This window comes from Epinephelus lanceolatus, chromosome 1 (genome assembly GCF_041903045.1).
Source record: "Epinephelus lanceolatus isolate andai-2023 chromosome 1, ASM4190304v1, whole genome shotgun sequence".
Classification (NCBI taxonomy): domain Eukaryota; kingdom Metazoa; phylum Chordata; class Actinopteri; order Perciformes; family Serranidae; genus Epinephelus; species Epinephelus lanceolatus.
The window spans coordinates 16,144,637-16,157,716 of record NC_135734.1 but is presented as its reverse complement, the minus strand read 5'-3'; the positions used below and the strand labels follow the sequence as shown (position 1 = coordinate 16,157,716).

The window sequence follows — 13,080 nt, the reverse complement described above, 5'->3', positions numbered from 1 at the left end:
AGGGATTGCTGAGAGACTGAGCTTGTGATTGACCTTGCATTGAGTCTTGTCATTTCAGTCATATAGAATAAATGATTCCTATTGAAATGGGGCCTGAGGAGAGGCAGCAAATGTTGGAGGTAAACTGTGATGACAGCTTGGATGTAATGAAGAGGCTGAGGAAACACAGAGCCATGATAATTAGGGACAACAGGCATGACAGGGAGAGGAGGAGAGGAGAGGAGAGGGAGGAAGGGAGAGCACAGACGGGGGGAAAGAGGAGATGGACAGGAGAAAGTGCAACAGAATGAGAGGCGAGGAGGAGAAAAGAGAGACAACGAGTGTTGAGTCCTTCACAGTGAGCGACTATCGGAGCTCCGACAGGGAAAAGAACACTTTCCGACCTACCACCGACCAGAAACGAAGGCAGCCCTGGCAAATGCAGGCACGCATGCTGTGTGTGTGTGTGTGTGTGTGTGTGTGTGCAGCCTCAAGAGTGACACAGAAGCATCCCTCCCGATGCATAAAAAAAAGTAATAATTTTTAAAAATGGACAACATTTTCTTTTTGTATGTCTTGTCATGAGTTGACCAAAATTGTCTGTGGAAGTGGGGAAAATGTCTATGTTTAAAACATTGTTTTGTGCCTTTGTAGATACAGTGGAACAGTGAGAGTGTGACAGCAAAATATTTGAATGATGTCTTCTCTCTTTTAATCCAGGAAAAAAATGTTTTAATTAATTGTTGAAAGAAAAAATAAAGGCATTTATTTAAAACTTGAATTGATGTATTGAAGCTGAAAATGAAAAACTACGGCACACGTTAAAAAAAACAAAAAAAACAAAAACAATGAGAAAACTTTTCTTTAATTAACATGGAATCTGATAACAGTAAATATATTTTAACAGTATCATATGCAGCCTATTAAAATTATTTTAATAATTACCTTGGCTTGAACAATGAGCCAAAAATCTAAAAACTCAAAGTCTTCTCTACTTTTGAACAGCTCTTTAATTCTTGTTTTTCGGTGCTCTCTACCTTCCTTTCCTCTCACCCCCTGACCAGCATTCTGCTGGCAAACAGCTAACGCTGCTTCAAAGGCCAACAGCCCACAACGCAAACACACACACACACACACACACACACACACACACACACACTCTGCCTTCTGTCTCCTCAGGAACATGAGAGCTGGCTCTAATTCACAGGCTGGTAAAGCTGTGGTGGACAGCAATCTTGATCTGGCAGGATTAGGCTACTTTTATTTCCCCGAGAGCCACGGGGAGGGGTGGAGAGGGGAGGGAGGTGTGTGGAGTGGGGTGGGGGGAGACTAAAATCCTCCTACAAATGTCAGACAACGACCGGTGACCAGGGGCTGCGGAGATACACACACACATGCAAGCTCACACACTCATAAACACTCGTGAAAAAGCCCAAAATGCCACCCGAGAAAAGACTCATCACTCTCCGTCTCATCAGTCAGAGGAAGAAGGGATCTGGGGGCAAGAAGGGAGCAGAGGAGGAGGAGGAGTGAGGGAAGGAAGGAGGGAGTAAGAGGGAGGGAGGGAGCGAGGAGGGAGGGGGGATTACACAATTATTCAGATAACAGCTGGGTATAATCTAGTGGCAGATGTCTCTCGGTCAACAATGCCCACCACACACAGGCGTGCATGTGTGTGCGCATACACACTAACAGAGTTTCAATGCCCAGCGAGCAGCCACAGAGTGAATAAACGGCCGCTGATGAACAAGCACCAACTACTTAACAACACAGCTCTCTATCGCTCTGTCTGGGAACAATGTTTTTTATTATAAATCAGTGTCTGACGCGGGTGAAACAATCTATAAAAATAATGACAGAGTGAGTGTTTCCTTCGTCTAAAAAATACACACAAGTTGGGAAAGTGACGACCTGTTTGCTTTTCTTCTCCTCCGACAGCCGTCTGAAAAACAAAACCTAAAACCTGAGGAATTCTGTCCGAGGAGGAGAGAGGTGGAGGGTCACGGGATGATTGACAGTTAATTGTAGTCGCACACACACACACACACACACACAAGTGTACACACATGCAGAACAGCATCCTTCTCGTCTGTGAGCGATCTCCAAGACTCCCGATAGTGGCTCTAGCAGGCACCATCCTCCCCCTCCCTCTCTCCTCTGTGAAAAGGCCACTATAGAAGCCATAGAGTCCGCACCCCACTGGGCCAAGCCTGTACAGTCTCTTCACCTTGAGAGCCACAGCAGGAGGAAACAGAGGAAGAAAAGAGACGGAGGACAGAAGTTGACGAGACGAGAGACAAAGAGAGCATGTAGCCTTTTTCTAAGGGCCACATCACATTCATCATATTTACTCTGAAAATGATCTCTGGATGTTTCTTCCAGAAGTTTTTGGAAAACTTAACTCCCAAGTGAACAAATCTCTATGTGGGGTTACGCGCGGTGGAGGTGGATGGAAGGGCGGCCCGAGTGAGCGTTGAGAGCGAGCTATGTCAATCTGTCAACCCAGGCAGCCTATTGTGATTCGGTTTAACACTGGTTAACAGCTCGTCCTGTCAGGGGATGGATCATCCCACGGCGCCTCACATGCTAATAGCTTAAGTAGGCATCCCATGTCCCCCGGAACTAATACCATAAATACTAATACCATAAAAGAGCGGTGCACGCCAACGCTCCAGCCTCACTTTCGCCTGCGTTAGCCAACATCCCGATACTTTACGGATTAGAAAACATAATGAGATGCATTTAAATGGTTATTACCTCCCCGGTCCAGGACAGCAAGGAACAGGGACAAGGGGAAATACTGCACTGCTAATTTCCTATCTTTGTATGTTAATGTAAAGTCATCCTGGCTGAAGCAATTCACTCTGATGTACATCAGAATGTAAAAGAAATCAGATTAATGGTAGATCTGATAACTGCAGTCAAACAGACATCTCAGGAATCAAACAAAAAATGAAATGAGTGAAGAAATCTAAAGAGGAAGTGTTGTTATTTGCCAAGAACTCGTAAAAGTGATTAGAGTTCAATCAGGTTGTAGTTGAGTTTATGGACCTGGATATGAATCCCTGTGCGCTCCTCCTCTTCTGTGAATCTTAGCGTTTTATCGGAGCGTACATTCGTGCGCTCGGCAGATTTTTACCGCCACAGCACCACGGACAGACGAGCACTCAAGAGCTGTGTAACGCTTCTTTACAGTCTGATGGTTTATGAAATGTGCAAAATGCGTGTGCGCGTCTCTGTGAGCGTGTGTGTGTGTGTGTGTGTGTGTATCCATAACATTCAGAGTCTTGCGCTTCACAGCTGTCACCTACCCTTCACAGCCATCCTTTCAATACACATTAAAGCAGTGCTGCAGAAAGTTTAGTCACATTGTTGTTCTGAGCGAAGCTTTCCACTGATCTGCTCCCTCGGTTCCCCCCCGCTCGATTGACGGCTGCCCTGTCAGTTTGTCGCGGCGCTTTAGAAAACACCAACGGCTCTCTGATGAAGTGCTTACAAAAAGGTCATAGGGTGGAGGCGATGGAGAGGAGGGGAGCCGACTACTGAGGGAGAGGGAGGCAGGGGAAAAGGAAAGGGAGACGGGACGGAGTGAAGGAAAATCCATAACACAAATACAGCTGTCAGAAGCAATGCAGAGTTAGCAGGGGACACAACGACCGATGAGAGCTTTTTTTTTTTCTTTCATGAAGACGCTCTGCTCAAACACAACAGGCATTCTCTCACTTTCGACACACAACGCCGCTCGGGTGTTTTTTCTGCTTCCACTGACCATCTCGTGGCCTCTACCTGGTTGTGCTGCTGACCTAATGATCCTCTTTCTCTGTGTGTGGACTCAAACTTGATAGCCTTACTTCACAATCTGTGCTCTCATTCCCCCAGACTCCACAGCCACAGCCCTCTCCCTCAGCTCCAGCCTCAGGTGCCAAGCGCCACTCTGGAGAGGCTGATCTAATGCTTCCTCAGTTATAATGACCCACGCCTTAAAAAACCACTCGCACTGTCGTTTCCCTCTTTTTCAACCAGCCTTTCACTCATATGCTGCATCTTTCTGTCCGTCCCTCTCTTGCTTCCCTTCCCCCCCCCCCCCCCCCCCCCCGTGCCCATAGGAAACAGTCTCTTCCGCTCTGAGCTGTTGGGTCACTCCTTCCCACATCCATCAGCTGTTAATGGGCCAGTGCTCTGTGGAGCTGGAGCAACATCTCTGGGCCGGCCAGCCTGCCTCCCAGCCACCCCACACACACATCAGAAAAGCTCATCTGAAACGCATGGACATGTTAATGACCACAGGCTAAACCACTGTGTCAAGTGAAATGATTACCTTATCAATCAGAGGGAGAAAAGTGCGTACATTTGAAGGAATGAAGTTGGGACTGCGAGCACCGCCGCTGTCACCACAGACGCGATGACAGCTCTTTCAAAAGGCACAAAAGGCAAAAGAAAAGGCAACAAAGGACAACACTCTCTCTCACAGGTGGTCAGCTTCCTAAAGGCATCTTCTTGCTTTCCTCCGCCATCCTGCAACTTTCCTGCACGCCGCCGCCTTCTGACCCGTCACGAAAAACACGTCTCATCTTTGAAAAATGCGTGGGATTTATTATATACGCACACTGACAGACAAACACACACACACACACACACGTATTCAGCCCTCAACTTCTCCTAAATAGCAGGTTCAATTAGAACCACATGTATAATCAGGCCTCAGTCTACAGCAATGTGGCGGCACTTTCACTGTGCAGTCAATCACTTCAATACACAACCAGAACACTCCCCCCCTACATACTGGCTGCCCATGAAGAATAACACCTTCATTTAATCCATTAATTTGTCAATTATATTTCATTAACATATTTTTAAATACGTAACAAGTCGTAATTGCTAATGTAATGCTACTCAGTGGTTACATATGGAGACGTTTTCTTTTTTTAAATCTTTTTGCAGCACATGAAAAGGACATTTTTTAGCTATAAAATTCAGAGAGATACTAAATTAAAGTATGTTTTATTTTAACACATAATTGTTGCAGCCTGTATAAAATCTTACCCTACACTGTTTCCACATTTAAAAGCCCCAAAACATGTTCAGCTCAAATGCGCACACACACCATGCAATAACAGCAGCTTCAGGACCAACACTTGAAATAATTCCATTTATGCTTTCGCTCCCTGCACGGCAACATTTTTGCTTTCCTCAAACCCCATCTAAAGGATATTGAAAATTTAACCATTTCAGCTTTTTGAGCAGGTAATGCACTAAGTGCTGCAATAGAAGTAAACCTGCGAGTATCTATCACGGGTCAAATCCTACATGTATAGCAGAGTCGTATATGGGTGCTCTTCAACATCACTTTGGAGCCAAAAGCCCACTCAGACTTGTGGGCTTGGGATAGCAGGAGGGCTTTAATGAGGAGAGCGCGAGAGATGGAGAGACGGACAGGCGAGCCATCAACGCTACCGACGCACAGGACATTTAAAACTTCAAATACTGTCCATTTTCACTCAAGCAGGACAGGTGAATTGAGAAAAAAGCACTCTTGTGCACACACACACTCCCGCACTCAGATATATACACTCTTCCACACATACATCCGCACGCGCTCGTGCTGGAGGTAAGGACTCTCTGAGTGAGTTTATGGACTAACACAATCATGTTGCTGGCTTTTAATCCTGCTTGAAGGGGTTTTCAAGCGCATGAGATTCATAGCCATTATTGCCCGTCTCTAGACGGTCTCACACATGTGCTGGAGTCACACACTGGCACTCAGTCACACACACAGGACCGAGGCTGAAAAATCATCATTTAAGTAATGTGTCAGTAAGCATAACAGAAACAATTGTCTGGTGGAGAACAGAGTCTGAAAGTGGTAAAAATCAGCAGCATGTGAGCGACTCTTACAAACAATGAAACAAAACAGGACATGGAAAAGACACAGCTGTCAAGAGGAGAGGGGGGAAAAAAAGCAAAGAGGGAAAAGTGTTGAGGCAAGTCAGATGAAAAAAGGTGGCAATGCTGAGGCAAACACGCAGACACGGACGCACAATAGCCGACAGAGAGCAGAAAGAGTCAATCTGTCTCTGACACCTCTGGTTTCCTGCACACGTACACTCTTTTTTACCCAAATAACTACTTCTGCCTCTCAAATACTCTTTTGTATCATTGTCTCCTATTATATTTCCATGAAAAGCCTGCCACTGGTGTGATCAATGAGCAAAGCACATCATAGAAAGGAGAACTTTACAGTGGGTTTATACTGCTGCTAAATGCTGCAGTGTTTAAAAAGAAAAAGAAATAACAAAAAAGATCCTCTATCTTTTAGCAGCGTCTCACTGTTCTCCCTCAGCTCCACTGTGGGTTTTATTTTCAAGGTTTGCGAGTGGTTATCAGCCAGGCCATTTTAATAAAAAATGTACAAATAACTATATTGTTCAGTGATGTGCATTTTCTTGTAAATCTCACCTGCAACTCAAAACATTATTCTTTTAGGGTAACTGAGACGTCTCAGCTGCTGAGGCTTCACTGTGCCAGGGAGAAATGAAGCAGCTGACGAACATGTAGCAGCAAGAATTTTTAAAAAAGCAGTCAAAACTGTGCGAACAATTTTGTCCCATATTTATGGGAAATCATTTTAGCAAATTTAGCATGTAGAAAAGAATCATGTGAGATGCACGAAGGGTTGCGGTCAAATTATTGTCACATTGCTGGATTTGTTTCAGGCGAGCTGATGTGCAATAACAAAAAAAAAAAAAAAAATGTTTTTTTTATCTGTTTCAAAATTAACAAATTCTTAAAAATTCTGGTCTAATTTTGCAGCTTTAAATAAAGCACAGCATGAAACTGTGAACACTAAAAATATTACTGTGCAGATTTTTATGCAACTCCATGTGTAATTCATCTACATTAAATAAACTTCTTTTTTTTTTTAAATATCTAATTCTGCATCAGCTTTACACCAGAGGCTCCAAGCCGCCACAAAATACCTGCTTTCCTGTCTGACACCAGAAATGTGACAAGGTCATAAAACGTGATGAAGAGCTTTTTCATTCCCGCTGGATCTTCTATTAAAGTGCAATTAAAAGTGTGTCATCGCGTCGCGGAAATGCCACCACAGAGGACAGGAGGGGGGTGTGGGGGGGTGGGTATGGAGTGAGGGGTGGTGGTGGTGTGGGGGGGGACACAACAGGAGAGAGAGGGACACAGTAAATAAAATTAATTATGCCAAATGCCCCGGCGCCCATCAATCACGGGGCAATAATGCCCGTGTCAGGGTGTGCACCCACACGGCCTGTATGCTTTTCTCTCAATGACAGACAACTAACAGCAATTAATTGTCGTTTCATCTCTCCCTCTTTTTTTTTTTTTTTTTTTTTTGGTGTGTGTCTGCAGCTTTCCATCACGCGGGACCTGAGTCCATCTGACATGATGTGGCTGATGTTTCATCTTTGATTTGATGAATGTTTTTTTTCCCCCAGGAGCAGCAACTTCATTTTCACAGCACTTGTTGTGTTATTGCGCAAAATTAAGTCAAATTTAAACTGTTAATCTCATTATAATATGTTATTTTAAAAAATTATAGTCCCGGTAGAAAAGTTTTTTCTTTGCTCTAGGAGGAAAAGATAATTTTCCTCTGTGGTGTGGGCCTACTTTCAGGCGGTTTATGACTGCAAAAAGAAAGGAAAAACATGGGTCATGCAGAGGTTCTGGTGCAGACTTCAACCCCCTCAATTTCTAAATATATAAAATCGTCAAAGCCATCTTTAAATGTGCGGGAATATTTTTATATTTTATAATTAAAAGTATAACACGTGCGTTTTATTCCACGCAATAAGTCTGCTTTGTGAAATATAAAAACAGCTTTTACGCATCAGTTATAATGCATGAATTATCACAATCTAACCCCTAATTTTCTTAGTTAAAGTTTCACTGCACAGCTTTCCTCCACGCCCTGCTGCGTAAAACCATCTTTATGTTATTTAATTAATCCGGTGCGCAGCTATAGAAAATACAACAAAACTCAGTGAGGTCACAAAACGCGGTTCCAATTTCAAAAGTCAAAATGCTTTGAAAAGAAAGTATTGTTCCCTGACCTATTGATATGTCCACAAGAAAGATAAAACAAGGGCTCTGTTATCTCCACTGAGGGGCTCCGTCTTTTAATTTAATAAACATTATTGTTTATTTATCACAAACAAAATGACAGTATTAAACTTGGAGGCAGAGTTAAGCGGCTGGGAGTTAAACAGGTATAAAGCGATGACAAAGCATTCACACGATGCTCACACGGCTGTGTAAAATTATCACCACATAACCCACGTCGGTGTTTATTATCAAATCCCTTAACAAGGCTTATTAACCGAGGGGACGCCAAGTGAAGTTTGTTGCCTCCATTAGAATCCGACATCTTAGTTTAGTCAAACTTTTTTGTTGCCTCATGAGCGAGGGCTTCGGACAATGACACTTTCTCCAAAGCACCGGTCCTTTCACTCCACCAAAGTATGCTCTGATAAATTATAGGAGCTGGAATAATAAATTGTCCATGAAAATAAAAGGTCGGGTTAAATAAAGCACAGTTTGGGTATGACACATGTGTGAAAGTGGCGATGAGATCGAAAGAAACTTCTGTCTATAGAAATTGAAAAAGATGGAAACTTCAAAGAGAGGTTTTAAAACGTGGCTGATAAGTTTAGCGTTCAACAAAAGCAAAGTTCAAATGAAACATACACGGAGGGAAGTGTGATCTCCGAGTGTGCCAAGCTGTGTAACACTCTATAACACCCTGTGATATTATTAGGCTGACTTGGAGGAGTTTCACAAACAATGTGCGATGAAAAAGTTGATGTGTTTTTGGCTTTAATGTGCGCATCAGAGAGTTTCAATGGAAGCACAGAAAAGCGAGGAAAAGAGTGAGGAAGGTAACAGAACAAGGGGGGGAAGGAAAAGTGTAGATAATGCATCAACCTGTTCTCTTGTTTTCTGAAGAAGTCAACTTTCACGCCAGTGGTTGGACCATGTGGACAGCCCCGCTTCTGCTCCTCAAACCCCCGGCGTGTCCACTCTCTCTCGCGGCGACAAAGGGGGACACAAACCGACGGGACGATTTACAAAAAAAAAAAAAAAAAAAAGATCGAAAAAAGAAAAACGGAAAGAAACAAGAGGGGAGAGAGAGACAGAGAAATGTAGGATCTAAGACCGCAGGACCATTACTTTAAACGACAAAGCGTGCTCGTTAGTCCTTTTCCTTTTTTCCCTTTTGTGTGCGTCCTCTCTCCTCGGAGTGGCCCCTCTGGAGTGAAGTCAGAACAATACTGCCGCTAAAACTCTGGCACTGTGCGCAAGTTGCCGCGGAGAAAGCGCGCAGCTTCTCGTCTTGTTTTGTTGCGTCTGCGTTTCCCCCCGCTATCTCTTCATGAGGCTCATTCAGCGCCAACGACCTCTCCACCGGTCCTCACTTTTTTGGCATCCCGTCTGTTGCTCGCTCGTTCGCTGGAAATCAGGGTTGAATCACTAGGGCTGTGTGAGTGTACGAGTGTGGGAGAGTGTGTGTGTTGCGAGGGGGACAGTTTGCTGCGCTACCGTAATGCCTCTAAAGCAGGTGCGCGTTTTCATCGCTTGCCCTATCCTCGCAGAGCCCTGGCGCACAATAGGAAAACAGCAGCCGGTGAGAGGTATCTCTCCCTCTCTCCCTCTCTCTCTCACTCTCAGTGTGTGTGTATGTGTGTGTGTGTGTGTGTGTGTGTGTGTGTGTGTGTGTGTGTGTGAGGGGAAGGCACTGATCTTTTGACCTCTCTTTGCATCCCGGCTGAGTTGTGCTATTGTAGAGGCAGAGAGGAACAGATGTTAGCCTGCACAGAGTTTGAGCTCAGAAACAGTCCGAAACAAAGCAGGATCATCCAAACTGTGCTGGCCGAATATTAAACACTTCTTATTTTCATAAACAGTTTTACATGTGTGGCACTGGTAGATTTTTAAAAAATAAATATAAGTAACTTATATTTTTCCACATTTTTTGCTCACGACAGACCTTACATGTGTGGTACTGTTTTTTAAATATATTTTTTAAAATTTGATTTTATTTATTTTTTAAGTAAATATATATGTTTTTTTTTATCATATTTACTCTGGACAGACTTTACATGGGTGATACTGGTCGTGTTTTTAAAAAATATTTTACTTTTTTTTAAACTTTTTGGTCTTGGCAGATCTTACATGTGTGGTATTGGTATTTTTTTTTAGTAGCCTAACTATAAATAACAATTTTTTTTCTACCTGTTTAGCTCTTGACGGACCTTACATGTGTGGCGTTGGTATTTTTAAAATAAATATAAAAAACATTTTTTTCCTTTTTGTTTTTGACAGACCTCACATGTGTGGTATCAGTATTTAAAAAAAAAAAAAAAAGAATTATTGTCTTATTTTTTTTCTACCATTTTCACTCTTGGCAGACCTTACATGTGGGGTGGTATTTTTCTTAAAAAATATATTAAAATAACTTATTTTTTCCATCTTTTTGCCCTTGACAGACCTGATTGTGATACAACTTTCATCTCGTACACTGCATGGAAGCCTTTATATCGATTTATGCCAAAAAGATTTACGTGAACGTAAGAAAAGCTGTATTCCACAAATAAAAAAAAAAAGAAGTGTAAAATCAGTTTAAGTGGGTTCACTCTTGTAGTACACTTACCTTGCAAATAGACAGTTATATTGTGATTGGACACATTTTACTGTCTGCCTACCTCGCTATGTCCTTTATGTATTTTGGAAGCTTGACAACTCCTTTCGCAGAGTTATTACCACCTCCCCCCCCCCCCCACCACCACATTCATTTACTAATTGACAGCATAATCAGTGTTGAGATTACTGTCTCTGATGAAATTTGGAAATTACATCATACCTGTCGCTGCAAGAGAAAAAAAGTGAGGCGGTGAAGAAAAAAAGAGCGCCATAACTCATGAGAAGATCTTGGAATAATTTTGCTTTGGCCATTAAATGGGATTCTGCCCTCCTGCCTTTTCTCTATCTAAGCTTTTACCATTGGAAAATGATGGCAGTCCATCACAGCACCACCCAACAATGGGCCACAGCTGCAGTAAATCACAACACGTTCATTTAGCACGATCAATACCACTAAAAAAATATGTGTGTGTATGTGTGCAAGTGTTGTGTGTTTGTGTGTGCGTGTGTGTGTGAGCACCCATATATTTTTTTTACTTACTCACCTCTCCTCAGGGCCTGACAAATTTTTTTGCCCGGAACACTTTGTTATATATCTCCAATAAATCTCCTGAGAAGTGGCAGGTGCTAATGTGAGCAACTGGATGGTGATGAGTGATGCTTTTTTAAGTGGGCTGTTATCATGAAGGTGCACTTTCAAGTTTGATCGACAAAATGAGACAGTATTATTAAAGGAAAGTTTATAACCGAACCCCAGCGGCTGTGCGTGTGGTAACTTAAAATCCTTACAGCGACAAACAACCTGACTCCTATGGCTGCAGAGAAGCTCCATAGCGAGCAAAGAGACTGAATCATCCATGAGCTTATTGTTGTGTAACTGTTGACATTTTGACTAAAGATATCAATCACCCCCGCCTGTTTGGAGAATTTGTTGTTTGTCTGTTTTTGGCTCATGGTTGCATAAAATAACAAGATTAAATGGAGCACAGGAAGCTCAGCATGACTCTGTGTTCTGCACGGCCCCGAAGAAAGCCGAGCCAGGCTGGGCTGAAGCAGGCCAAGTATGAAACCAGAGCAAAATAAGAGCTGGCTTGGACATCTTAAGTCAACACCTTCATTCTTGTTCCTGGTGAAAGGAGAAAAAAAGCGCTGTTTGGCCCTCTCACCCATCTCCTATTCCCATTTAGGAACCCTTCTCTCCCTGTTAATCAGGGGGAATAATTATCAAAGTGGACAGGTAATTAAATTAAAACATAAGTGGCTACATGAGCTGGGTTGGCTGTACTACAAGGTTTTCCCTGGCTTAATTAAAGAGAAATATGGGAGAGCTCACCCACAGTGTCACAGAGCTGGAAAAAAGAAGGGAAAAAAGCTGCTGCTACTAACTTGAATAACTCAATCTGATGCTTTAAACGCAGGATTTTGGATTGATTAAAATTTTAAAAAAAGAGCTGATTCTGGCCTGTGTGCATACGTGGGAGAAAATTCATCTCCGCTGCTCATTCCTGAACGAATCAGCCACGCAGACTCTGTTGTTTGTTTGCGTACGAGAGCAAAAGCACATGTGTGGCTGTGAGCGTGAGGCGAGGGGAGCGCAGAATGCGTGGTAGACGCATTAAAGAACTGCGAGCTTTAGCAGCCATCTGGGAATAATGTCGTAAAAATAAATCCACAATAAAATACAACTTACTGCTGTTGATGTTTACAAACAACCCCCCACAAAAAAATCAACCCCACAATGCCTTGAGAGGCAAAGAGAGGCCTCAAACCCACACACACACACACACACACACACACACACACACACACACACACAAATAAACAGACCCAGAGTGGGAAAGCAGAGCAGAGACCAAATTATCCAAACATTCACAAACACGCTCATATTCGCCCACACCCACTTTGGTACACATACGAGTGTGCATGTTTACAAATAAAGACAAAGTGGGAAGGCTGCATACACACACTCACATAAACAAACATACACACACACACACACACACACACACACACACTCACACACACACAAACAAGCATACCACTGCAACTCTGTGGTTATGCAAAGGCAACAGAAAACTGTGGCTCAAAAACACCACTGCTATCTCAGGGCTGGGTGTATTACGATAATAAATGACTGCGTGCATCAACACAAAGCATCTCTTTATCTCATCTAGTACAGTACCTGTAAACAATGTGAGGAGTGTGTGTGTGTTAGTGTGTGTGTACGTGTCTCATCAGTGCAGACAGTAGCATCTGCATCAGTCTCTGAATATACTCTGATTGCTCGGAGGGTCACAGCCAATCAACACCTGCTTTCTATTAGCAGGTGTTTCATAAACATGTTTACTGTCACAGCTGCTCCGCATCACACAACCACACACACACACACTGAAGCAAAAGAGAGACATGCTAAGAGTGTGTTTATCACTC

The 13,080-nt window shown here is 43.1% G+C and overlaps 1 protein-coding gene across 4 annotated transcripts in view; it reads right to left on the bottom strand.

Moving 5' to 3' along the window:
* Window positions 1-9,468, bottom strand: part of foxp4 (forkhead box P4) — a 98,960-nt gene extending 89,492 nt beyond the window's left edge. For all 4 annotated transcript variants that reach the window (XM_033626217.2, XM_033626220.2, XM_033626219.2 and 1 more), the window contains exon 1: window positions 8,935-9,468. The gene's annotated coding sequence lies outside the window, so the exon portion shown is untranslated. The remainder of the gene's footprint in view (window positions 1-8,934) is intronic.
* Between the last annotated feature and the right edge of the window lie 3,612 nt (window positions 9,469-13,080).